Source organism: Symphalangus syndactylus, chromosome 11, assembly GCF_028878055.3.
Source record: "Symphalangus syndactylus isolate Jambi chromosome 11, NHGRI_mSymSyn1-v2.1_pri, whole genome shotgun sequence".
Classification (NCBI taxonomy): Eukaryota; Metazoa; Chordata; class Mammalia; order Primates; family Hylobatidae; genus Symphalangus; species Symphalangus syndactylus.
The window spans coordinates 28680585-28703809 of NC_072433.2; positions in this window are offsets into that span (position 1 = coordinate 28680585).

A 23225-nucleotide genomic window follows, 5' to 3' on the forward strand; every position below is an offset into this window, starting at 1 on the left:
CTTTCTCCCGGCGACTCGGGGAGGGAGGGCAGGAAGCAGGCCCGGGGCTTCCTCATGGTAGCGAGTCCTCAGTGAGGGGTACAGCGGAGGAAGGAGCTAGGACTCCGGCGCTGCGCCCCATTAGGCCCTTCCTCCCGTAGAAGCGCACACTCCACCGGGCCCTGGCGGGTCTGTAGCGAGGGGGTGGCAACAAGTGACACTACCGGCGGGGGCCACTGATACCTGGCTGGAGTAGGGGCCAAGGCACCCTCCCAAAGGGTGGAGCTAGGCCGACCCCGGCGAAGCGCTCCCCGAGTACCCCTCTCCGAGGCGTTGCGTGGGGGGCACTGGAGGAGAGGAGATCTGAGAGAGAACGGAGACTGGACTCTTCCCAAGTCCTAAGTCTCCCTCCCCGCCCGACTTCACCACCACAGCCACCAGAAGAGTTTGCAAGGGATGGGAGATTGAGGGGGGTGGGGGCTGGGCAGGAGCCGCCAACGTTGAGGGATTTTTGGAAGGTGGGGTGGTGGAGTGAGAAAGAATAGAACGCGCTCCCGAATTTCCAATTGCTTCCCTCACTTGGACGATACCTTCCCCCGACCACCATCCCGGCCCGCCAGGCAAGAGCCCAGCCTGGCCAGCTGGAGCGGATTTAGGGGAAGGAGGAAAATGAGGGCTCCCAACCCCTCTCCAGCTTCCCTCAGCCGCCTTCCCTGATTGGCTGTGCGTCCCTGGAGCCCAACTTCAGTCGCTCCAGACTCCATCTGAGCCCTGAGGGAGTCGGAGCGCCGCGCCTCGGGGCGGGAAGGGTGGCCACGAATCCAGGGGTTGGCGTCTCTGGGCCCCTGGGGGAGGGGCGCGGACGGGGTCGGCCCCCGCAGCCTCTGCGAGGCCCATCTCGCTGCGTCTCGCAGCCTCGGCTTCTCTCAGCCCCCGCCCTTTCCTTCCCTCCCAGCGGCAGCCTCCCTCCTCCCGCCCCCCCCCCCCCCGCCCCGCACCCGCCTGCCCGCCCGCCCGCCCGCCACCTCCCCCCGGTTTCTCATTCCTGCCACTAGCGCGCTCGGCGGCTCATTCCGCGGCCGCCGCCAGCTGAGGGGAGCGTCGCGGGCCGAGGAGCAGATGCCGCGGGGGCCGCTCGCAGCCGCCGCTGACTTGTGAATGGGACCGAGACTGGGGCCGGGACTGACACCGCAGCGCTTGCCCTGCGCCAGGGACGGGCGGCTCGGAGGTTGCGCCCACCCGCAAGGGCCCCAGGTGAGGTGCGCCGCCAGTCCCTTCCTCTCTCCCGGTTGGGGCTTCTTGGAGTGGGGGGCAGGATTTTCTCAGGAAGAGAATGTCTTGGCGGGGCGGGGTGCTGGGGGGGACGGTGGTATCTGAGTCGAGAAGGCTTCACTAACGCAAAGCAAAAGGGAGGGAGAGATTTGTTTAAAAATCAGAAAGGGAGAAGGGAGCCAGCTGTGGGCGCGGGCAGCGCAGGGGACGGAGGCTCCAGATGTGCGCTCCACGACTCTCCCCGTCTCCGGCCTCCTCTGGGGTCTGCGCCGAGGCCGCAGCAGAGGGGGTTTGTACCTGGCTGGGGCAAGAGACTGCAGAGCAGAGCTCCGGACACGCCGACTGTCCCCGGTCATATCTCTGGGGAAAGTCGCCCACGGCGCGGTGCCTGACAGCCCTGCGCCGCTTCCCAAAAGCGGCGACATGACCGCGCTCTGCGGGGTTCTTACTCCATCCTCCCGGATCCCTGCCGAAAGCTCCCCGGGGCTTAGTCCCTCCAGTCGAGACTGCCGGGTAAGCCCGGGAAAACGGAAAGATCCCAGCTCCGGAAGGCGACTGCCCGCAGTTTAATAGCATGGGTTTCGGGCCGCCGACTGCGGTTCTGGGGCAGCAGGCTGCGGTGCGCTACAGCCCTCCAGCCCGAGTCTCTGCGGGAGCTCCGGCGCCCGTTTGTAAGCTCCCACCAGCTCAGGGGCAGGTCTATGAGCGGCCCAGACTCGGGCTCGCCTCTGGCTTGGGATTGGCGAAAGCTGCCAGGGTCAACGTTAACTTTGAGAACCAAACCTTCCCGAAACCTGCGCCGCTTCTCGGAGCGCGCCAAGCTTCTCCAGCTCCCGGCACACACGGCCTCCCTCCCGGCGCTCTGCCCCGGAACGCGAGCCGGGAGGTGGGAAGCACTGAGAAGCCGGCCAGACGAGGAGGGCGGCGAGGAGAGCTCCCTTCTCCCCCCTCCCCAATCCAGAGGAACTGTAGGAGGGCGCGCCTCACGCTGTGAAGCGGAGTCCCCAGACAAAGTGGGGTCGGGGGAGGCTTGCGGGTCCGGCTTCCTTGTCCGTTTTTTTGCTGAGGCCCTGCTTTCGCGCGGGCTCCCCGCGCCTGCCTCTCCCGGGTGAAAGGTTTTCTAGGTGCTAGAAGAAGCCCTGTTGCTTTTGCTGATAATGCAGTAGGAATTTCATGGGCCATCACACTGCTATTAAGAAATCGCATCTTTTAATTATTTAATACCATCCCTGCATGACGACGGGTCATCCCTAAGGGATGGGAGTGAGGGGTTGTTCTTGAAACCCGGCTGTATGAGGGTATAGATTTCACTAAAGTCTTCCCCTTCGTCTCCCCCTAAAGAAATCGTGCTAGGATCGCTCTGAAATCTTTTCTTATTTTCTTCTTCTAATCATGGCTATCGGTTTAATATGAGGCAGTAAGTTTTCGTTTTAATCACAGGGAAGCTACCATAATTCATCTGGCGAGAGGACGGATCAATTTCCTCATCACTTGGGCTTGCAGCAGACATCGATGGTTTTGCGGGGTGTCTGGGTTTCCTGGGGATGGGGATGCAGATGTGTTCTCAGGAGCGAGGATCCTTTAGCATCGCATCAGCACATTTGCCAGGCTGGGCTCTGAGCGCTAGAGCCTAATATGTTGGCAGAGAAGAAGAGAAGGGACTGACCTTTTCGTTAATCCTGAGGAATTGTTTTTCCTACAAACACGTAGGTGCAGACACCAGAGCAGAAATATTAAATGCCCAACCCTAGCTGCAGGGAGCCTGGTCTTCTTCCAATAGGACAAAGGAAAAAAAGTTACAAAACAAAGGGACAGAGTTGTGGCCAATACAGGAAGCACTCTGAGGCTCCAGCCACTGAAGTTCCTTAAATGTAATCTCTGATTCCAAGTTTTAGAGTTGGCCAGTGGGCTCTGGAATTCGAACCTCTGTGTGAAACTGAAATCCAGCCTAGTACAAAAGGAATGTGAGTGCTTTTCAGTAGAGACCAGGGAAAGGCATCTGAAAGGCCAGGAAACTTTGCTTGAGTAAGAATTATCTTTACATCTTACTTTTGAGACATTGTAAATTAAGACATTAAAATGTCTTGCAGGCATGCACTATTATTAATAAAAATTATTACTATCATTTTAGTTGTTACTTCAGAGTCTGCATAAACTGGGCATTTTATGACATTGTTTGAAAGAATAAACCACCCTCCTCACCCCTGGGACAGGGGGAATGAAGGCAGGCCTTGGAAGGATTGAGACTGGATAATCTGGCGAGGCCCAGACATGTAGATTTATTCAAATGGATGCTTATTGCTTCCTAGGAAAATAAGCTTTTAAAATAGTTCTCACTGAAGCAGTGGACCATCTTGATAGCACTTCAGAACTTTCATTACGTTCAGCATTCTTATCAGAACACCAGACAGTAAAATTACTAGAAACCTAAATTCTATTTTCAATTAAGATGCAATCTTTTGTTAATTTGAAAATTAAAATAATAGTTCTGGCACAATTTTTTTTTATGTCTTAGAACTCATGTTCCCTCTGTAGAGTGGTGGCTGTGGATGTGCATGTTTGATTGTTTATTTGTGGGAGGAGGAGCAGGAGACAGACTTGGAGAGCCACGCCATGATTTGGGGGAATACGGATCAATTTCATGCTCTTTTAATGCACTTGTCTTCATAATTCATGGTTTTTCTTCTCCTTTGAATAGAATTACATGGCTGCTTTGTAAAGATTCTGATTTGGGGACCCTCATATGGGAAACGCCATGACATTGACCTCGTGTTCTGATTTACAATGCCAGTACTGCGCTCCCAGGAGCATAGCGTGTCCTGGAACCTTGCCTGTGAATGCCTGTGACTTATGAAGTGGTAACTTATGAAGTTGGTAAACTTTGATCTCTTATATTCAAATCTGTTTTCGGAACCATCTAAACAAGATCTTCAAATCTGATTTTAGTCTTCCTTCATTCTCAATACATTTATGTAGGGAGGTGTTCGAGAAACATAACAATTTCATTAGAATTTACTTTCAATATTGATGTTTTCACTTTGATCACAGGCATACTTAATCATTCGATAATAATAAAACAGTGGAATATATAGAGTTTGAAAGTAGGTATCAAACTTTTTTCTTGAATTGTCAAATTTGACGAATGACTATAAACTTTCAAGTTTTTTTCCTAGAAAATTTGAGCACTGTATAAATTCACTAGCCAATGATTTAAGGGATTGAAATGTGTTTGGGACGATTTGCTCCCTTATGGAATTGGCTGCTGTTTCATAAAAAGTTACCTAATTTGTCAAGAATCCCTATTCTGCACTTACCAAGAATTGTGAGTTTTCAGCCTTTTTAGTTGTCAGCCTTTTTAATTTAAAGTTATTACCTCTGAAATATATAAAAATAGTTGGTCTATATAAATTTGTGATTTAACTGATTAGGGAAAAACATCAACAGATCTGCTAAAGAAAAAGAAAAATAAAGCTGGAGAAAATTGGACACATCTTGGTGCAGCGGTAGGAGTTAAAAATGAGCTGTTCCATCAGGATTCCTGTGATAGCCATCCGCAGCCTCCCCTATGAGCAGGAAGGACTAAAGAAAACACTCGAGGAGCATAATTAGACATCTTTCTGCTATAATTTTACCCTGACATTGAGAGCCTTGTACAACTCTGGAAATGGACTCCTTCGCGGAAGATTGCACTTCTGGCCACTAGAGGGCAATGGCATCCTTCTCCAACTTTCTGCATGGAGCCCATCTGCTTTTGAGGGCATCATGAAAAACGGTTTTGTTACTTACCAACCTTGTCTGGCCCTCTCAGGAGAGACCGAATTCAATCTAGCTGTGGTTCAAGCTACTGCTCGAGCAGTTTGTCAGGATTAGCATCTTTCTAGTGGGTGGATCCTGGTACCTTCAGCCTCTTCTTCCCACCTTGGAGTTTACTAGAAAGTTGGGCAATCTTGTAACTTGACATTGAGCAGCAGCCGGGGTGGGGGCTGGGCTGCAGGATAAACAAGGTCAGTTCTCACTGAGACAGTGATCTGGGAGGATTTTCGGGATTTTTTTCTGGCAAAAAAAGCATCATTTCTGACTCCAAGTGGAAGGGAATGGATAAAGAAGAAAAATATCAGTGAGACTACTGTGATACCATTGCCCGTTCTTTCATGAGGTTTTGAAGATGTCTGCAAGACACTTCTAATTTGCAAGAAGGAATAGCGGTTTGATCTTCGGTAAACACTTTGGGGCATAGAATTTTAATATAGCAGTAAATGTTTTACTATTTCCTTTAAACCATTCTTGATATTGCTGTGAAAAACCTAACTTTAGCAGAGAGTAAAATTTAATTCAAGATTGTTCCTCGTGCACTGGAGTATAATCATTTGATTTTTTTTTTTTGTCCTCAGTGATATGGAAATTATGGCTTATGATTAAATTGCATATTTCAGGCTACACAAATTTATATTTGCTCCTGTTTGATAGTGTCATGAAAGTTCAGGAGGAGAATGGAAAAAGAAACTAATGCTATATTATAATTAAGAGTAAAACTCCATTAAAAAAATAAGTACTGTTTTAAGTGGATACTTGTGTTTTTTTGTCTTAAGTGAGTACAGTTGCCTCCCTGGTGATTCAGCAGCTAGTTCTTTGCAGCTCTGAGCTGTGTTGGAATGTGTAGACAGTTGATGAAGAAGGAATCAATGCCAATGGATTATGGGAGGGAGTATTAAGTAACTCAGTGGAAAGTAAGACAAAGTGTTTCGTAAACTGACGTTCCCTTATCACTGGACAGTTTATTTAACTTAAGGGCAATTTTAAATTCTAAGCTCTTGTGAGTAATGCACATTGTTCAAACTGGAGGCAAAATTTCATTTTGGTTTAATTAGTCATGAGACAGTTGCAGAGTTCAGGGATTCTTATTGAGACAAATCATTTCTCTCACAGTTTGTATGGTCGAGGTTTCTGCTCAATCAGAAAATCTGGTACATCGGGATATTAGGTGAGAGGAATGTGAGAGAGAAGAGAGGGAAAGGAGGAAGAAACTCAAAAGTATGAGAGAGACTAATGATGCTATTTCTCATGGAGGCCAATTTCTGATCTTCACACCTCTCTCTCTCTCTCCTTATTAAGCCACTTGAAAAGCTGAATCTAGGAAGTTGATATAAACAGCTTTAAAGACTGCAGTAAACAGTAGCCAAGGTCTTATTCTGTGTTTTCTGGCACCAAGTGTCCCTCAAACAATATTTGTGAATGAGCAGGGGTTTATTCTCAAAATTTCCTGGTTGCTGCAGGTGAAAAAATGCCTTCACTTCCTAAACTCCATACCCCTTATTTTCCAGAAATCCTCTTGACATGGTCCTCTGCACTGGAATGATTTTCACCAATTAAAGTTAGCTCTCCACATTCAGCTCTCTTGAAGAAAATGGCCTGGAGCCCAGCTTTGTCCTCACTATGATGTTCACCTCACGTGGCAACTAGTGTGGTAGGGGAGGCTCCTCCCTGGTCTTAGTTTAAGACACGTAGAGATCTCATTTCAGCCTCCATTAGGCTCCATCAGTGAGAGCAAACAGTGAGAATTTAGGGTAGAGTCCCTGCTATTGATGCATCTTTATTCTTCTCAATAAGGGCAAGGGTGGAGAAAGCAAGGATAGGCATAGCAACTGAAATTGCTGCATACCTATCCTGCCTCGGATCACTGGCAATGTTTTACTCATAAACTCATTCTGGAAAGTTCAGCTTTCATCATGCTAGAGGCTTGGACCGGTTATTCATTCTTGGAAGCAATAGTGCCCAGCAGCAGGGCCAGGATGAGGGTGAAGACAGTGAGTCCAAGGCATGTTAAGTGCATAGCTGGATTCTCTCTGGATTGAAAATTTTGACTTTTGCTCATCATAGATTTTTTTCCCACTAGTCTTTATTATTTATTTACTTTTTTAGAGAGTCTCACTCTGGAGTGCAGTGTTGTGATCGCAGCTCATGGCTGGTCTCAAACTCTTGGCCTCAAGCAATTTTCCTGCCTTGGCCTCCCAAAGTGCTGGGATTACAGGTGTGAGCCACTGTACCTGGCCAACTAATCTTGATTTTTAAAATACTGCATTGAAGTATTACTTATTTTGATTACTGAGTTTTTTGGGTTTTTTTTTGGTGTAGCCTTATATTTTGTGAGTGAGGAGTTTTGCCTCCATTACTTACAAAGTATGTGACTAAGAATAAGCTACATAAACTCCCCAAGACTCAGGTGTCTTCTTGGTAACGATAGACCTAATAATAATATCTATATCCTAGGATTCTTGTAAAGATAAAATGAGAATTTAATGCAAGGCGTAGCTCATCATGAGCTTTCAGTGTGTGCTGGGGTTGCTTGCCCTGTCTGAAATAGACTTGGGATTCAGTTTTATCGACTAATGAGAACAGGTAGCAGTTCTTTCTTATCATTATAAGGCCAGAAATCTTGCATTGAATATTTGTTTTAGATTGAGGCCTCTCCCAATTAGCAATGAATTGTTTATTAGTGCCTGCCTTTTTTGAATGATTTCGTAAATTTAAGTGATCCATCCCTCTTCCACTTAAAATATTCAAGAGGCAGTCGGGATTTGAGATTTGAGAGATAATTACTGCTTTTGAACACTGCCTGCCTCCTTCCTACCTTTGCATTTTTTTCCCTCTGTTCATTTTGCGTATGGGTTGCTGTGGTAAGTTACCCTGCAGTAATACCTTACTGGGAAAATTTGCTAAGTATGCCATATTGAGATATTCATCACAGGTTTGCTTTCGTTTAAAAGGGGCTCATTACTATTCCAGACTAGCTCAAAAGATAATTAGTCTCTTGATAAATCGTCTCCATTTCAAGACTATTCCTGTTTGTTTTTCAGGTAAATGTAGTTTGGGATTGTAAGGGGTTTGAGCAGTGACAGTTTTAACTCATAAATAGACTGTGGCTGAAAAAGTCCTGGACCTGCCTTGTGGGTTTCTGTCTTTTGCAGGCCCAGGCAAAAGCACAGTGATTTGGCATCATGCTAAAAATAACGGAGTCCTCACCCTCTCTTAGCCCTGAATGGTTTCCAACTGTTTCTCACCCAAGATCGCAGCCAGGCTGGGCTTTCCAAGGCTCCGGGACCTTCCAGGTTGTCCTGCAGTTTCCTATCTGTGGCTCACCAGTGTCCTCTGTTCTTGCCCCAGGCTGGCATTCCCTCCTGCCTGTACTTTGCAATGAAAGGGAATATCTGTCTGTGTTTGCCAGGGAAAAGGAAGGAGAGAGAGACAACTTTTTGAGATCCTACTATGTGCCGGACGCTCTACTGGGTACCTCATTTAGTCTGTACAACACCCCGAGAGGAAGGTACTTTCATCTCTATTTACAAATAGGAAAATGACTCTCAGAGGGAATTTAAGACATTTGTCTAAGCTCATGAGTCTGGGGAGAAGGAAAGCCGGCTTCCCAAACCTGCTCTGACTCTAAATGCTCAGTTTTCCACTATGTTTGGTGCATGTCTCAAGCCTGGGCCTCCTTCACTCTCTGGAGAAGGACACAGAAGAGCTGGTCTGACTGCTCAATCCTCAGCTCCTACAAAATCTCAAATTTTACCTGTAATGGGAGCTTCTGAGATCCTGTCATCCAACTCCCTTATCAGCAGGTTTTTTGTTTTCCCAATAATCCTACAGCTTCTTAAATGTCCTGATGACAGCCTGCTAACTACCTCTCAGGGAACCCAGGAGGTGAACAGGCGATTCATTAACTCCAGTCATTAAAAGCACTCCATTTTAACGAAGAGCTGAAATAACCTTTTTGGTAACTTTCTCCCAATAGTTACATTTTGACCCCACTTCACTTTTTCCTTTTCCTGAAGGCTCTGCAATTGTTTGGAACCTGGTGTTTGGTAATAGTTAAAACCCTGTATTATTGAACACTTTGTTAGTGTCAGGCACTGTACTAAGAATATCCTGTATAATATGAGATTTACTCACAATGCCCTCCTGAGCTACTTAAGATTGTCACCAGCATCTTATGGGGGATGGGCAGAGGGGTGCGGTGGAAATCACGCATTCTAGTGTTCCACAGCTGGTAGTTGATAAAGCTGGGATTGTAACCCAAGCATCAGATGCTGAAGTTTAGTCACCATATCAGGCTGCTCCCACCATTCAGAGTGTCAGCTAATCTGATGAGATACAGTTTCCAGACCTCTCACCATCCTCATCACTCCCATCTGCTTCCACTCCATGTTGTCACTGCCCGCTTTACCACGTGGCGTCTTAAATCATGTTCCCTATTGCAGACAGTCTAACCACTTCGAACCACTACTTTCTCTAAGGAGGGCTGAGGACTCCATTTTACCAAGTAGAATTCTCAGGAATCAGATGTATGAAGTCATTAACTGAATCATTAGCTATTCCAGTCAACCTTCATTTAGAGATGAGGGTTCAGGAACCCAGAGAGGAACCAGGACTTGCCCAAGATCCCACGGTAATTTAGGGTCTAATGGAACAGAACTGTGCTCTTGAGGCTCTTAACCCAATCTCTTTTCACTACCTACAAGCAAGTCTTTTTTTTTTTTTTTTTCTGAGACGGACTCTTGTTCTGTTGCCCAGGCTGGAATGCAATGGCAAGGTCACGGCTCACTGCAACCTCTACCTCCCGGGTTCGAGTGATTCTCCTGCCTCAGCTTCCAGAGTGGCTGAGACTATAGGCATGTGCCACCACCCCTGGCTAATATTTGTATTTTTAGTAGAGATGGGGTTTCACTATGTTAGTCAAGCTTATCTCGAAATCCTGACCTCGTGATCTGCCCACCTCAGCTTCCCAAAGTGCTGGGATTACAGGCGTGAGCCAGTGTGCTTGGCCAAAAGTCATTTTTTAATTGATTATTTTAATAGTTGTACCTGTGGTCTGATTTCTTTCTTTGTAAACATATCATTAGTTCATTTGTTTATGTAAAGCTGCGCCCTCTGTTGTCCTTGGGCAGTTAAGTTGTGAGCCCTAAACACAAGGCTTTACATGAATCTCTTATTTGGAAGTTTGTGTCATTTCATATGCTGTTTGATAATACTTTGCAAAATGCAACACTTGGCCCTGGCCTTAAGCTCTGTCCTACTTTATAGTCACCTCCTATTACTAATTCCATTCCAAGGTTCTGTAAAGAACAGAGTAAGAATGATGTCCTTACCTTGCCACTGCCAAGCCTATAGAGGACACTTTGGCAGGGTTTGGTTTGAAATTCATTTCAAACCCATTTCTTTGTCATTAATGAAAGGTCCTGGGTTGGGCAAATAGAAGTGGTGAAATCGCAAGGGCTTCCCTTCAGAGAGCTGACAATATTAACAGCACAGAGAATACTAGGCCTGTTGATTAAAACTCAAGGCTTCATACTGTAAGGGCCCCAAAGGAAGCATTAAATTGGGCCATAGGAAGGACAAGTCATATCCAGTTTAGTGATCAAGGGTGGTTTGGGGAAGAAATAGGAGAGTTCTACTCCTACATGATAGGGAGAGACTACAGAGGCCACCTAGACCAACAAACTCTGCCATCAGGTCCTTGAATCATTGCTACCATGTCCTGGTGGTGGTTGTAGCATTGCTAGTGATATGGAACTCATTACCCACTTACGCAAACCATTGAGACATTGGGAACCTTCACTGTTGGAAATGCTTCCTTCAGTTGAGCCAAACTGTCTCCCCAAAGGTTATGTTCTTTGATATAGCCTATGTTGCTATGCAGGATAGATGTAATTCTTGATGTAATTCTTCCTCCACATTGCAATTATTCTTTTTTTTTTTTTGAGACGGAGTCTCCCTCTGTCGCCCAGGCTGGAGGGCAGTGGCACGATCTTGGCTCATTGCAACATGTGCGTCCCGGGTTCATGTGATTATCCTGCCTCGGCCTCCTGAGTAGCTGGGATTATAGGAGTGCGCCACCACACCCAGCTAATTTTTGTATTTTTAGTAGAGATGGGGTTTCACCATGTTGGTCAGGCTGGTCTCGAACTCCTGACCTTGTGATCCACCCGCCTTGGCCTCCCAAAGTGCTGGTATTACAGGCATGAGTCACCGCGCCCTGCTGCAGTTATTCATTTTTTCAAGTTGTCCTCTAGGATGCCCTCTCCCCAGTCTTAAAATCTCCAGATTGAACTCCCCATTTGTGTGTGTGTGTGTGTGTGTGTGTGTGTGTGTGTGTGTGTCTAGCTTTCCTCAGAGGAAAGGACTGAAGCCGGAAATCTAGGCAGCTAGACTCTAGATTATCAACTCCCTTCTACACACTTTTATTGCGGCCTGAGGCTACATTACATTAGCTTTTATTGCCAGCCACATCACCCAGAGGACTTATGCTCTACAGTTTATTTGTTTATTTGTTTTTCCTTACGTGCTGCTGTTAAGCTGCATTTCCCCACCTGTCCCTGCGCACATAAGACATGATAAGTCACCTTCAGTGGTGTTAGCACAGGCTCTGGAGTCAGGCGTCCCTGCTTCCAGGCGTGACCATGCCACTAACCAGCCGTGCAAGTCTCTTTATCTGCTTCGCAATTTCCCCATCGCACTGGGGTTAATGTCAGTATCTGTCTTCTAGAGTAGCTCTGATATAAAATGATATTAATCTATAAAACTGTTTAAAACAGCTCATGGAGTGGAGTTGCTGTTATTCTTATTGCTGTTACTTTTCGTATTGCTGAGTTTGGTGCATTGATCCAGTCTACTGAAATATTTTAAAATTTAAATCTTTAGTCTGTTATTCAGCATATCTGTCATCCCTCCTAGTCTCATGCTATGGGTTGGTTTCCTCAGTTCCAACCTTGCCTTGTAAAAACAGAACAAAGCAATGGCAATGAAAATACCCTGATGTGAGCAGAGACAGAGTCTTGTTAAACCATATGAGATATATATACATATATATATGTATACATATATATGTATACATATATATATATATATATACTTCTATTTGAGTGATTCAAAACCATGGAAGACAACATTCCATATATTACTCATTCCATTTAGCACATGCTTGTCATTTTGTTTGCTTGTTCAATTGTTTGGCTGCATGGCCTCAGAACCACCTTCCTATGTTTAGGAAATAACCCCAATAAGCGTATTTATAGGAGGAAGAGAGTTCCTTCCTTTAGGAAGAGGCCTAAAGGGCCAGAGAGTTGATTCCCTAACTTTCCTGGAAGCTAGAATGCCAACTCAACACCAAATCTCCTGTGTTTTAAATTTGGATTCAGTATCTTACACACACACACACACACACACACACACACACACACACACATCGTTGGCCTTGGAGAACTCATTCTGGTCACTGTAGCGGTGGCTGTACAGCATCTGATTTCCAGGGGCCACAGAGGTGGTAAAATAACCCATAGCCACCCATGTCCAGTGGGGACAACCGTGTTGCCTTCACTCTTCTCATTCTGTGGCAGAGTCTGGCCTGTGGTTCTAACTGCCCAGACTTCCTAAGTACCTGGGGGTTTTCTGAGCCTCTTTCTCCAGTTTTCCTGCAAAGTCTGTGCTGCCCAAAGTCTATTTTTGTTGCTTTCAACTAAGAAACCCAAAAGTTTTCATTTCCCCACATATCCTTGCAGGACTGTTATGAGGAACAATATCTGCTGCATTATTGAATGAGATATCTGGCTTTTGAGTTCCTCTCAAAGGATGAATAGAATGTTGAGAGTCAGATAGGGTGTAAGGTTGGAGCAGAAGGAGGTTTTAGTAAACATTGAATAGGCTGGGTGCAATGACTCATGCCTATAATCTCAACATTTTGGGAGGTTGAGACAGGTAGATTGCTTGAGCCCAGGAGTTTGAGACCAGCTTGGGCAATACCACGAAACCTCATCTCTACAAAAAATACAAAAATTAGCTGAGCACGGCTGCACGTGCCTGTAGTCCCCAGCTACTCGGGAGGTATTGCTTGAGCCAGAGAGGTCGAGGCTGCAGTAAGCTGGGATTGCGCCACTGCACTCCAGCTTGGGTGTCAGATCCAGACCCTGTCTTCAAACAAACAAACATTGAATAGTCCAATTTGTGTTGAGCAAATACTAGGCAGGTGTCTGGACCTGGGTCCAGTAATATAGCTCAGTGGATGAGGTGGCATTTCCAAGGGCAGCTATGGCAGGCAGCATAATAGCTTGGCATGTGGATGGCAAATGGTCTCTTGCAAGGGACACATCCAGTTCTGTGGGAAAGTTTTCTATGGACTCTAGCCAGGGAGCCAATGCAAAAATCTCAAAAGCTGGAATACATAGGAACTCTCAGGATTGATGGATGCATGAAAGGGGACCACCCCATAAGAATGGACAAGTGGCCTCAAGTCACATCTTAGCTTCTGGAGGGGACAGTCTGCACACCTTCTTAACTGTATAGCCTCTGTGTTGGCCCAATTATTGGGTAAACAGTGGAAGTTGTCAGTGCATTCAGTTGGGCAAGTTTGGGCAGCAGGGACACACAGCTAAAAACTTTCTCTGGAGTTAGTCTCATACCATCACACAACAACTTTTCTGATATACATTTGAAAGGAATCTGCTTTACTCTTTCAGGGAGTGAAGTCTGCAGGGGAAGCCCAAAGTCTCAGAGCATCTGAGACATGGTAACTTGTCTAATGGGTCAGTGAATACAACCTTATAAGGGCTTTGATTTTGTAGCTGAGACAGCTCCTTGCCCAAATTTAACCCAGTTATCACTGAACTGAACAGAACTCTTGGAGCCATTCATTTGGATTTCTTTATTTTTTTTGGAAACAGTCTCACTCTATCACCCAGGCTGGAGTACCGTGGCGCTATTTCGGCTCACTGCAACCTCCACCTCCCGTGTTCAAGTGATTCTCTTGCCTCAGCCTCCCAAGTAGCTGGGCCTACAGGCATGCACCACCACACCCAGCTAATTTTTGTATTTTTAGTGGAGACAGGGTTTTACCACGTTGGCCAGGCTGTTCTTGAACTGTTGACCTCAAGTATTCCGTCTGCCTCAGCCTCCCAAAGTGCTGGAATTATAGGCGTGAGCCACTGCACCCAGATCATTTCAATTTCTATGTGATAATCCCTGCCTGGTCACTATGAACATAAATCCAAATCACTACCCAAAGATGAATAACTAAACATAGGTGAGGCCATATAGGCAGCTTAGTAAAATATCAGTAGTAATCTACTTTCCATTGTCTACTCATTAAAGCCACATGTTTAAAGGTTTTTTTTTAGAAAATATTTATTTGATAGCAGCAGCAAAACTACATTTAAATCCAAAGCCAAATAGAAAATCAGGGTGAAGTACTTCATTTACGCAAACAATTCTAAATCTCAATACTTTGCCAAAATATTCCAGTAGTAAAGGGAGATATATCTTGAACAACTTCACTCCACTTTCTTCTTCATAGACACTGCTATAGTATAATAAATAATTTTCATTTTTATTATTATTTGGGGGAGCTTACAAAGCACTTTATAAGTGGAGTGTCACTATTCGTATTATTATCTTAGAGTAAAAATTGCAATTTAGCAGTTAGAGCTGGGGACGCTTGCCTTCCAACTAATGCATTGGTGATTCTTGTGTTTTATTCATTATCATTCCTGCTGCAATCATTGCAGGGAATCTTCAACTTCAGCAAATCTCAGCAGTGCATTTGGGAGCATTAATCAGGAGACTAACGCAGCCTGAGAAGTCACATCTTTGAAGTGAGGAATGGATCAGATCCTGAGGCGTCGTTGTAGCTGCCCGCTCTCTATCACCCCCTCTCCTCCTGTGCCTTGTATTGCAAGCCAGAGAAGCAACAGTTTTCCCTTACAGAGAGACGTGCCTAGTGTCCTTTTCTTATTGGGTGCATAACTTCTCTCTCATTTCTCATGATTGGAGAAAGATCACCTGTCAACAAGTTTGTGGCCAATTGCTGACAAATTTTCCCTAATAGGCTGCCCTGTGATTCCCTCCCTCTAGGCAGATCAGCCTTTGCAATGCTGGCATTGCTGATAAATAGCTGTGTGGCCTTGAGAGAGCCAATTAACCTCAGTTTCCTCATCTGCAAAGTGGCCTTTTGGGTCCTTTCCAGCTTGAAAATGGCCTAGCTCTCAAATCTTCCTCCACAAATCACTTGTCATGGCACTTTCTAACCACCGCTTCTCAGCATTCTGGAGAAGGAATCACAGAGACAAGCACACCTGGATGTGAATGCACAGGCTTGCTTTGCCCGAGCAGAGTTTATAAGCAGAGGGTGATAGTGAGACATCATTTTGAAACCCTTTATGGGATACTTTCAATACCAAATTTAGAGCTTTGGACTTCATTCCCTAGGTCCCAAGGAAGTTTTACAGGGTTTGAAACATGCTTTATTAAATGATTTCTGGACCACATTGAAAGGAACTGATAGAAAGAGACAGAAAGTTTAAACAGGGAAATTCACAGGGAGAGTACTCCTGTGAGTACCCTCTGGCACTTGCTTCACTGTTGGAGAGGATGAAGCCAGCACGAGAGTGGAAGCATTGTTATAATAGCTGATGTGGACTGAGCATTTACTCTGTGCACACACTGTGTTCAGCACGTCCCATGAATTATCTCAGTCCATCTTCAGGACAATCTCAATGAGGTAGAAGCTATAATTATCCATTTATAAAATATGCAAATCAAGACCCAGGATAATTCGGCAACTTTTTCCAATATTATGCAGCTAATAAGTGGATGAGTAGGGCTTTGAGCCAAGAGATCCCGTGTTCTTCATTGCTCTGTTATAGCGAGACAGACTTAAGATGCTTTCAAGGGTAGGTCCATGAGACTTACCACTGATCATTGTGAAGTGCTTACTGACGGCCCGGGACTGGGCCTTTCATAGGTTATCTCATTTCATCTTTCCAATTCCATAAATGGGAGCCTGAGATCACATGGTAGACAGCTGCAAATGATTTAAATTCAGGACCAGAAAGTTCCAGAAACCTTTTCCCATGACTTTTCTCAGACATACAAGATTGATGGATTCTTGGCACTCTGCCCACCCAGAATTATTTAAGGATGACACCAAGTGTTATGTTTTCTGTGATGTGCTCATAAAACTTAAATATTTAAAAAGATGTTAGGCAGAAAGAAGTTGTGTTTCCAAGACCCATGTTCTCTCCTGAGAGTTTGGCTCCTGTCCAGCCCTGGCATACATGAAGGGAAGATGCTACCAAGAGTGTCATGTCAGAACATTTATCTTGCACCCAGGATTTACAGTTTGTTTTGAAGGGTTGTTGAAAGAAGATGTATACATTCAGTTTTTGTCCATCAATAGGTACTATCCATTCTCTGTTATGCAGCATTAAGATCTTGTATGTTGCATGTCAAAAAGGGAGTCCCATTGCAGCTTCTCTAATGAATATTAATAAGAAACAAGATTTATAAGAGATAAAGAATAATCTACATTGAATTTTAGGATTACATTAAGAGACATGAAATTTGGCATTCTAAGGCAGGTCTTCAGAATAAATGTGGTAGCAAAGACCAAGATGGCAAAGTTTTGTTCAAAGAGACACAGTCCACGAAGGTTTCTATGTTTTGTATTAATCAACTCTTATATTCATGTAACATTTTCATCTGTAGACCACCAGGTCCAACCCTTTACCCATCCCACTCACTATTAACAAGAAGGAACTCACTCCTCTTGTGTGGACTCAAGTTTCCTCTTTGGTAGAATAAGATGATTAGAATGGAACATTGCCTCCCTACAGGAGGGATTGGGAAAAACAGTTGAGCTCTGTTTAAAAAAGTCCAAGAAGAAGTTTCGGTCACACTGACTTGACCCAGAGAATACATGTATTATTCTCCTAACACAGCTCCTGAGTTCAAAATTTTATTTGGGCAATGAAAATCAAGTTGATAGTAGGCTCATGGAAACTCAGAACATAGTTCTCAGTTCTGGCAAAGAGGCCGCCAAACCTGTCCTCCAAGGAACAGTTGTGAAAACAAAGCAAGTAAGAAAAGCATTGTGGGTAAGACTGTGAATTGATGAAATTCGTGGTAATAGCATCACTCTTCAAGAATTGCCTGTCTTTGCTTAATGTTGAAAAATATTGATACTATCTGTAGTATTGTTTTCTCTGTTTTTACATTTGCATGGGAAACAATTTGATTAACATTTCTTTCTGAAGATGGTCTGCTTCTGAGAGAGTGACATTGATTGTATCAGCTTGGCCCACTAAGTGTGCTTTCACCTTGCAGGGCTGATTTGGATGCAAAGCACAGAGATCTTGAAATTATCAGCTTTATCTACATTATTGCACCTCCTTTCAAAGCTCAGTTGGGTTTACTATAAGACAACATTGAAAATGCTATTCATGCACATGATCTCAAATGTGAGAAATTGTGCTAATCCAACTTTCGTTTTCATATCAAATTGAACAAGAAATGAGTTTGTCAGAAACAATCATGTCTGTTGCAGAGGTGTCAGGTTGGATAGTCAGAAGGATGTGACTGTTGCCCTGGGAGGTGTCTTGTGTTGTGGCAGTGTGTTGATGGAGGTCATCCAGTAGGCTAGATCCAAGTGCGCCCCCTGGGAAACTCACAGGGATTATAGCTAGCAGCTGGCTTGTCCCAGCTGGGAATATTTCCCAGTCTCCCTCTATATTTGGTTCAGCCTCTTCCTAATTCTCAGTGCTTTCTGGGCTCCTCACAAAAACACAAACACTAAAACCTCTTCAAAAAACAAATAAACAAACAACAACAACAAAAAGAAAACCCAGCCTTTATATAAATAGTTCAATCTTTATGAAGTGTATGCTTTATGTTAAAAAAATATTGTAACTTGATTCTGGTGCTGCAAACATGGGCAGAGAGATTCAAAGTCATTTCGGGAAGAACTGGGAGGACCTCAGATATTTATTTTACTGGCCATGCAGGAGCTGATTTTAAAGATTTTAAGTTATCTGTGAGGCCAGAATTCTTTTGGCTTTATATTTCATAAATTAACTTTTGAATGTATTTCCCCCAAATATTTAATTCTTATGTAATTGAGAATACTACCAAGACAACAGAATTTGCAAAGTCAGCTTACATACTTCCTTGTCTTTTTGGGTCTTTCTTTTGAATGAACAAATGGGGCACAGAGTGATTTAAATCTTACGTCCTCTCCATAATTCGCTATGCCTTCACAACAGCAATATAAATGGGGACCATTCTTTGATGATCTTGGTATATGCTTCACATTCATTGTCTCTTTCCATTCCCAGGATAGCCATAAAAGACTAATCTGAATAGAGAGCAGTGATTAAAAGCACAGTGCCAAAGGGGTTTATACCAAAACAGATTCCACTGCCCCTTGTCTTTTGTTGTGTCCATGTGTATATTACATGCTTCTGTTTTTTGTTTGTTTGTTTGTTTTTGCTTTAATTTCCTTCTCTCTACCTTGGGATGACAGTGGCACCTACCTACAAAAAGCCAAGTGCATAATGGGACTTAATAAGTGCTAGCTATCACCTTGTGAGTTAGAAGTATATTAGTATTTCTGCTCTATAGAGAGAAAGAGATTCAATGAATTTATGCATCTTACTCTGGGTTCTATGGCTAGTGAGTGACAATGTGGAATTTGTCTCCAAGTTCAGTGTTTCCAAGCCCATTTGTTTCTTTCCATTCCCTTTACTAAAATTGACTAATCTATTGCTGCTCTTCCAAACCTAACTTTCACCTGGGTATAAGGAAGAGAATCGTTCCTCTCCTTATGAAGGTGTCATGCTTCACTTTTAAAGGAAATTGGCATAGATAATACTTTCCTTCCCAGCAGGAATCATATTTGCATACCTCTGAAAATAAGAACTCAATTTTCTCCACCAAATCGTTTGTTTTTGAGCTTTTATATGTTTATAATTGTAATTTCATGATAACTCTTTAACCCAGTGCTGTCCAATAAAAATATAATACAAACCACAAACGTCATTCACATATTTAGTTTAAAATGTTCTAGCAGTCAAAAAAGTAAAAGGGAAATAAGTAATATTTATTTTAATAATTTATTTAAGCCAATATATCAAAAACTATAACACAATACAACATATTATAACATAATATAAATTATTGGTTTATAATCAATGTAACATTATTAATGTGACATTTCATATCTTTTTTATACTGTCTTTAAAATGTGGAGAGTGTTTTATACTAATGCATTACAGTTGGGACTAGGCACATTTTAAGTGCTCAGTAGCTGCATGCAGCTAATGGATACCTTACAGATAGTGCAGGTCTCAACTTTTGAAGAATACATTTATACAGATTTTTTAAAAACTACTATTGGTGAGGAAGACACTGTTGGGCATATTGTCATGTTATCTAATTCATCTTCAAAATAATCCTATACTATCATTTCTATTTTTCAGACAAAAAAGTTAGAATCGGATTACGTAACATGCTTACCATCATATAAGATAGCAAAATGCAGAGCTTGAATTCAGATTTAACATATTTTATTTCTTCATGTAGGCCTCTTTCCATAATACTGTAACACCTTAATAATGATGGCGATTATTACAACAATGATGAAAACATAATACCGTTAATGTAACAATTCTGTTACCACCTGGCATCAGTGAATTTATAACGTTTTCTCTTACATTGTCTCATGCTTATTCTCATTTCATACACAATTGTTTAAAACATGTATTTATATCCTAAATAAGCATCTGGCAGGTTGCAAGATCCAAAGCTAACCGAGAATATGTGATAACTCAACAAGCCAAGCTGCTTTCAACACCCAGGTTATCCAGGAAATCAGATTCCTGTGAAGTTTAGAGTTTCAATGGAATGCAAAAAATATGAGCACCCAGGAGGTGTGCCATGGTGCTTGGGCCATGTGGTAGGCACCTGCATGAATGTGCATGTGTAGGCACTGGGTGGAGAGTGACAAGAGGAGGGCACAGAGAGATGGGCTGGCTCCAGGTTGCAGTTGTTGTGGGTGAATTGATAGACAGCAGTAGAGAACCAAAATACCTTGACAGATAATGCTCACTTTCAGTGTTTTTTGCTGCATCTCAGCCCCCACACTTTTAAACCACAGCTGCTGGAGCCATCTTCTTGCATTTTTTTGCTCCATTGCTCCTGTCCTGAGTCTCCACCCCAAAGTTGGGTTCAACAGAAGGATCCATACTAAGAGGATGGCCAAGAATAGGGTATTTCTTATCTGCAACCACGGATAATCATGACTTTCAGAGGGGTGGATGAGCTATCATTGACACAAGCTTCAGTGTCTCTAACACGTGGCCCCTTCATGGGGCTACTTGACTTACATACAGCATTGTGGTTGGCTTTGGAAAGGATAAATCTCAAGAGCATATGTTTCAAAAGGACAAAAATCGCAGCATGCAAGGGTGCTTATGGTTCTGTTTGCATCATGATTGTCTATATCCCTTTGGTTATAGGCCAGGGTCATATGGGCAAGTCCAGAGTTAATGTATTACAGTCATGAGTAAAGGAAGGGTGATTTATTGGGATTCTCCAAAGTAAGAGTTTCCTCCACAGGTTTCCTAAGAGGGAGGTAAGTGATTTTTTTAGGAGAATGGATATATGGAGATGTTGCAAGAGACATGATCCCATTAGAAATATTTCCTCATACTCTCTTCAACTGTTGACTCAATGAGACATTGGGTCAATTGGGAGTAAGATTTTGAGTCTATAGCTACACAGAAACCTAAACAGTGCAGAAATGGATTTTCAACATGAATTTTTAAAAACGTAGACTTTTAGAGTTGTTTTAATTTAAGCAGTATCTTTGGTTCTTAGAGTCAGAAGTTTCCTTAAAGGTCATATTAGCTATTGTCTGCAGGCAACTTTTGGAGGTGTGAACTTGCAATCATTGTGCAAAACAAAGAGTCTGGCACTTTTAATTCTATTATGCAACCTGAGAATAATTTTACTTTTAAGAATACATGTCTATATTGTATGAATGCAATATGTCATCATAACTATGAGTAAAGATGTCCCTGAAACAAACAACAACAACAAAAAACCCATCAGACTAAGGATATGTCATCCGCCCATCCACCCATTTATCACAATATCCATCCATTCATTCGTTTAGCAAAAATCGTACACACTGAAAATCAGCTAGGCTGTGGATATAAGGGTTGACAAGGTAGACACTGTATCTATTCTTATGGATCTTATATTTAGTTTGAGGGAGTGGACCATAGAAAGCAAACAAGTGAAAAAATAATTTTTAGTAGTGATAAATGTGATCAATAGTACACGGCAATGTGATGTATTGGGAAGTGGCTTTGACACTTGAGGAAGATAGTCATCATCTTGGCTGAGGAGCACTGCTCATGGGAAGATGGTAGTGATGGTCTTGGTATTTACCCTAAAGGGGGGGCCTACAAAGTGGTGAGTAGGGAAGGAAGAGAAGAAGGGAGGAAGAAGGAAAATAGAAAAAATAAAAATGAGGAAGAAGGAATGAATAAATGGAGATAGGAAAGTAGGGCAAGATATTAGTATTACAATTCATATTTTCCCAAACTGATGACCTGGAATCCCCACAATTGTCCTGGGATTGGGGTCCCATAATGGTGAAGAAGAGCTCCAAAGGGGAAAGAGAGTTTGACTAGCATCACAGTTGAGGTCAGGGCTCTGCGTAGAGAAGAACCTGTGCCTTTGGCTGTGGTGCCCTGCTTATGCACACCTGTCTCTCCTCATGATTGGTTGGTGTCTTCTTGGCAAGGAAGGTTTGTCTCAGCAGTGATGGATTAGGAGAGTGGTATGCATCTCTTGGGGTTCTGAGAGGCCAAGAAATATGGAGAACAAGTTTGTGTAAGTGGTTGGAATGGAAATGTTGTTAGAACATAGTTCCTCTGAGTAATGGGTAAAAGCTTTGAGGTGCTATGCTTGGAAGAATATAGCCTACACATGTTTGAGGAATTACTTTAAGGAAGAAAGTTATCAGATTTTTCACCTTTGACAATATTAGAAAAGCAATTAAATGTTTATCTTAGGATGAAAAATTTAAATTTTAATCAGAACTGCTCCCTTGATAAGAGGTGTTAGCTATAGAGGACATGGAATTGTTTTTTTGGAGATCATTACACATAGTGGTTGTCTACTCATTGTGGATATCACCAATGAATGCCATTCTGGTGGGGGATGCCCCTGGCTGCCCCCTTACTCCAGTTTCCTCAAATTCGCTATCTTTTGGTTTTTCTTTCTTTCTTTTTTTTTTTTTTTTTTTGAGACAGAGTCTTGCTCTGTCATCCAGGCTGGAGTGCAGTGGCGCGATCTCAGCTCACTGAAACCTCCACCTCCTGGGTTCACGTCATTCTCCTGCCTCAGCCTCCCAAGTAGCTGGGACCACAGGCGCCCGCCACCACGCCCGGCTAATTTTTTGGATTTTTAGCAGAGACGGGGTTTCACCGTGTCAGCCGGGATGGTCTCGATTTCCTGACCTCGTGATCTGCCTGCCTGGGCCTTCCAAAGTGCTGGGATTACAGGCATGAGCCACCGTGTCCAGCCAGTTTTTCTTAAGATGCTTTTGTTTTTCTGAAAGAGGAATTTTTTTTTTTTTTCAATTTTCTTGGTTGGTCACTCATCTCAGCCTTTCCAGTCAAATACTGCTTTCTTTCTTAGTATTTTCTTCCAGTCTTCTCCGATTACATTTGTTGCCTCAGATGATCCATGAATTTCATGGCAGTATCCAACATCCTGTCACTAGCTAATCCTCAAGCTGCATCCCAAAGTTCACTTAGCAAACTCTTAAATATGATAATTTCCCTATACTCTATATTTCTTTGATGTCAACGCTATCCACCCACTTCTCCAACCAGCGGTAAAAGATCACGCATTAACCTTGGAGGATCCATCTTTAAGACCTCACACCCAGTCCATTGCCAGTTACTACTGATTTCATTTCTGATATTTCTTTCATAATGTCTATTTTTCTAATTCTTTTGCCATTGTTGAAGTTTTCTGCCCTTATCATTTCTCTTCTGAGATATGTCCTTAATCTCCTAACTGCCCTCCTTGCCTCCTTTCTTTGTGCAGAACACTCTGACTTTCAGCTCTCACTTTTACTC